The 4,901-nt window shown below is 38.4% G+C and overlaps 1 long non-coding RNA gene across 1 annotated transcript; it reads left to right on the forward strand.

Annotated features, from left to right (window-relative positions):
* The first annotated feature begins 2,521 nt into the window (after positions 1–2,521).
* Positions 2,522–3,989, forward strand: LOC114678306 (uncharacterized). Its single transcript, XR_003729644.2, has 3 exons — positions 2,522–2,531; positions 3,067–3,117; positions 3,651–3,989. It is a non-coding gene; the product is annotated as an uncharacterized LOC114678306 (long non-coding RNA).
* Positions 3,990–4,901: the final 912 nt, after the last annotated feature.

The following is a 4,901-nucleotide window of genomic DNA, read 5'->3' on the forward strand; positions in this document are numbered from 1 at the left end:
TTGTTTCTGCACTGCCCAAGAAAACTATGGAGTAAGAACTCCAGGAAACTTAACTTGATTTTAAATTCTATCAGTAAATGTAAAAAAGGAGAAGAAAACCATGTTTCATCGATTTCTCTCAGTCTGTGTCTATCTTCTTTAAAACAAAACTGGAGCCTCCGACAAGATTCTGTTCCACTGGTTTTATTATTAGTTGGGGTGAAGAAGGAATCTATCAGTTCTTTCTTTAAAATTGTACCTTTGAGACATTCGTGTTGTTCATGAAATACTTAAGAGTGTTACCCTTGAACTGATTCCCAAGCAGGAATTTATTTACAGACTTCAATATGAATATGTAATCCATATGTCCTTGAATTTGGCAGGACCATTGAAAAAGAACCACATGTTATATGTGATATATTTTTTATAAGACACTTTAGTACCATGTCATAGATTAAAATGGGCAGGTGATTCTGGCCAGAAAGATAGTTTGTTAAATCTAGCTACAAATGTGGAAATTTGACTTATGTTTAAGTTTCCCTATCACTAAAGAATAGTTTGACTCAATTTTCTTTGTGTAATTGCAAAGAATTGTTTGTGGTAGGGAAAAATCCTTTAACTTGCCAGAGGGTCTTTCCTTTGCCTTTTCTATTAATAGCTCACATTTCTTGAGAGCTAATATTGGCCAGCCCTTGTGCTACATACATTGGTGCACTGGTAAATGTTTAGGAACTGGATCTCAAAAATAGTTGCGATTTGTAGCTTTTGCCAGTTTCTGTGGTGTAAATGCTCCCACCACGGTTGGTTTCAAGCCATGAATGTGCTGTCACTGAAGGGAGTTGGAGAGTTGGGAAGACATGCTACCAGTAGACTCTTGTGGGCAAATAGGAGTCAACTCCAGTACAACACTGGCTAGACGTTTACAGGTGCTAACTCTCAATGCCGTTCTACGATTTAGATACTGTAGCTACCACATTTCAAAGGTGAGAAAGCTGAAGCATTGAGAGAGTTAACTTATCCAAGTGACACAGCTGGTAAGTGGGACAGCCGGAATGTACACACAAACAAACTGGCTTCAGAGTCCATGCTGTTAAACACTTCGCAATCACCTTCAGCCTTGGTAGTGGTTTCGCCTCCAGTTCAGAAGTTTGGTGGACACACTGTTTATCAATATGAGGTCATTGAGTGTGAAAATTATAAAGTAGAAAATTGTATTACTCTATAATTCATCTATTTTTTGTATCTTTATATATAAGTTCATCTGTGTAAATTACTTAAGATAATGGTTATAAGTGGTTATCATTTGGGGGCTAAGATTGTGTCCATTTTGGGGAATATCTCTTAGAGTAAGTAAAAACCATCTCGAGAGTGAGTGTTCTAGTAGAAAATGGAGGGTGGGGAGCCCCTGTGGACAGATGAGGGATGACGGGTAGGGTCTGCCATCAGGGACTGGGAGCCCAGGCTCCTGGCTGTGAGTCGCATGTTACTTAGCTGGAGCAGCTTCTTGGACCACTTCCACCTGGATTTCCTAGGAGTGCCTCTACATGTCTACTCCTCTGCCCGTGAGCCCCAAGGAGTGGCCTGAGCTCAGCATCTCCTAAATGCAGGTGTCTCCATGATTTGAGCTATGAACCCCAAATAAAGGTAATATGCCTCCTCAGTAATCTCTCCTTAGGCTTCTTGATGTTGAAATCTTGTTCTTTGGGTAGATACTTAAGTATGTAGTAATGAATGGTCTTTTTTAAGGGAGCCTTAACTCTGATGTAGGTATAAGATTGCATTACCAAGGAAATTATAACTGTAATTACTATTTTCTAACATTTAAACTCAATGCATCCATAATGGTATCTATTAGGTTGGTGCAGAAATAATTGCAGTTTTTGCCATTACTTTTAATGACAATTAAATGCAATCATTTTTGCACCAACCTAAATATATGTAATTCATATGTGCGCTGAAGGAAGTTGCTTCCCGTCACATCTAGTACTGTTTATAAATCATCTCACTATTTCATATGTGCTATTCGAGCATTGCACAGTGAACACAAACAGAAAAAAAATAGCCTTTTCTTGATAGCTCCACACCTCTACTGCCACCCACCTCCCCTGCTTCACCTCATGTCAAACAAGCACCAAAACCAGTCACCAAGACCTTTGCGTCTGGATCAGACTTTATAGTGAGTCAAAGGGGCTTACATTCTCCAACAACATTAGTGACTTGAAATTTAATTGTTGGTATTATTCACAAAAGCCTTGTTACAATTTCTTTCAATCTACACTCTAGTTTTCTTTCATTTTCTTTGTTTTATTTTTCTCTTTTCTGACCCCAGAAAGTTTTATTTCATTGTCTGGTTTTCTCTGTTCAACTGCTGCCTCAGTCAGCTCCAGGCATCAGTCTCTGCAAACTAAAGTCCCATTAATGTGTTCTGAAAAATCCTGACCTTTTCACCCTCCTCCACTTGCCTTTAAAGGAGGAAGCGCCATGCAGAGCGTTGGTCGTCACTGACATGAGATATGCCCGTGTGCACACCCCCCCACCACCTGTACGCACTGGTCAGAATCAGCTCACTTTTGGTTCTGGTAACAATTTGATTTGATTTTTCCTTTTCACATAGGACACATATAATTCTAGGATTTTCTCTAATGCAGTGTGGTTGTAGATGTAGTGATGATATAGCAGGTGAAATTGTTGCTTAGTATGATTGTTCAACCTTGCAGTCTGTTTTGTCCTTCTGGGGTTCCATCTCATTTATATCTTTTTATTTCAGTATCCATTTTATTATTTAAATTAATCCCATTAATGTAAGGATGGATTTTATGGACTAGAGATTATTGAATTATCTAGCAACAAGAACCTGTGTTCAGGTGTCTTCAGAGGGTGGGTGCCTTTTGGAAACAGGCCCAAACAAACTTGGGTATGCTTCTGGGTAGATCTTAGTAGCCCCCCTAATAATTAGAGGGTATAATGATTAGCTACCCACTCCTCACCCCTTTGGCACCAGGTTGTAATGAAAGCAAGTCTTAGATTACATTTTTCCACTCATGCAGATGCTTATTGGCACGCACAGTTATAACACTTGTTCTGCAGGTGGATGAAGCCACAGTTCTGTCCTTTTTGGTCTCTCAAAACATCTTGCAGGTAAGGTTCACTTGAGGCAATGCAGCCCTACTTCAGTGTCAGGAATCAGCGAACTATTGGGAAACCAAAAATCGGCTGACCCACTGGCTGGGCACAGGATGTTTAGCGATTAAGCTACAACTGTAAGGCTCATTATATTTTGATACTGTTTTCATGTATTAATATATGTAGGGGAGTGTCCCAATCCACCTGTTTTGAATCCCTCTAATTTCATCTATGGTAACCCATTTCTAGCCTCTGTTATGCTAATTACGAGCCGCTAATTGCACCTGTGAAAACCCATTTTAGCCTTTATTAAGCCACTTGTCAAAGCCTCTGGTGTTGATCAAAGATAAGGATAGCTGAAGGCTTGTAGTAGTTGCCCATGATTACATGGTGGCTGACTGTCCCTGGAGTGTAAATTTCCAGTTCTGGTAACTATAGATTGTAGTTTAGCAGTTATATAATACCATGTTGTAACAAAATAGGAGTTTAAAATGAAATATCCTTTGTCCCAAGATATTTAAGATTTTGAATGTTCTTTCTAATCACAGGACATCTTTACTCCTCCCCTCCCAAGAGTATCTCCAAGACTACAGAGACAGCATGATACTGCTCCTTTTTTGGCAGCACAAGATTACAAGCAGAAATAGACACACTGTTGGAAATGAACATGAATGAAGCCAGTCTGCTTTGATAGAAATACATCTTGGAGTCATTGTGATGGGGTACACCTTAGAACTTTCTAAAGGGATAGATACTCACTTTTCTGGCCTATAAACTTTGTTTCCCTAAAAAATGAACTAAGGAGAATGCTAGAAAAATGTAGAAAATAAATCTCTAGAAACTTCTGTGTGGTTTCTTTGTATTTTATTTCTTTTAAATTCAGTGTGGTAAATATTGTTTATGACATGCAGACCAAATAAAATCCATAGCAATTTGAAACTCTGCCCACCATTAAGTGTTTTTTTTTTTTTTTTTTTTTTTTTTCCTGGTAATTTCGTATCTCAATTCAGACAAACTGATGGCTTGTTCCATTAAGGAGAAAAAGACAAATAAGGGGAGTAGGCAATTAACCTTCCTAACCAACCTGCAAAATAAAATATGCATGGAAACTATGGTTCTTTATTAGCCAAGGACAATGGGAAAACGAGTTTATGCAAGGCCACTTTAAAACTGGTTGCGAATATGTCTGCATTTTTACATTATTTAAGTTAGGTGGCAAATTTATATTTCTAATTAGAATCTCAACTCAGTGGTAAAAATCTTATATTGAGTTCCATTAGAGGAGTTAGAAATGAACTAATAATTTTGTTGATACTTGTAATTCTAGAGAATTGAGTTCAAATTTTAATGTATAATATTTTATAGGTAGATTTGAATAAATGGCTTCATGTCAGTCATGGTGGACTGCTTATACTTTTACTTTCTGGCTGCCACATCTTTGAACATAATTCCCCTTATCCTCATTGTCCTATTCGCTTATTGCTATTTCACTGACCTCTCCAATCTGAACTATATAACTTTTATTGTGCTAAGCTGCTAAGCCTGTGATTTCTTCAAGGATAGGATGGTGAAGCCAGGGAGGACACCTGCATTTGGATCTGGATTCATTTGGGATTTGGTGGTAGGATCAGAAGGACATATTCAGTTGTGAGTGCTGGGAAGTCGGTAAGCGTGGCATGGCAAACATGGTACCTAGTAAGGAGGAAATTTAAAGTAGCCCATGATGTAGGGATAGAAAGGATATAGCGTTTGTGCTCACCAACCCTAGCCTTCTACAACATTGAAAGCCATCATTAATT

This window comes from Macaca mulatta, chromosome 5 (genome assembly GCF_049350105.2).
Source record: "Macaca mulatta isolate MMU2019108-1 chromosome 5, T2T-MMU8v2.0, whole genome shotgun sequence".
NCBI classification, from domain to species: Eukaryota; Metazoa; Chordata; class Mammalia; order Primates; family Cercopithecidae; genus Macaca; species Macaca mulatta.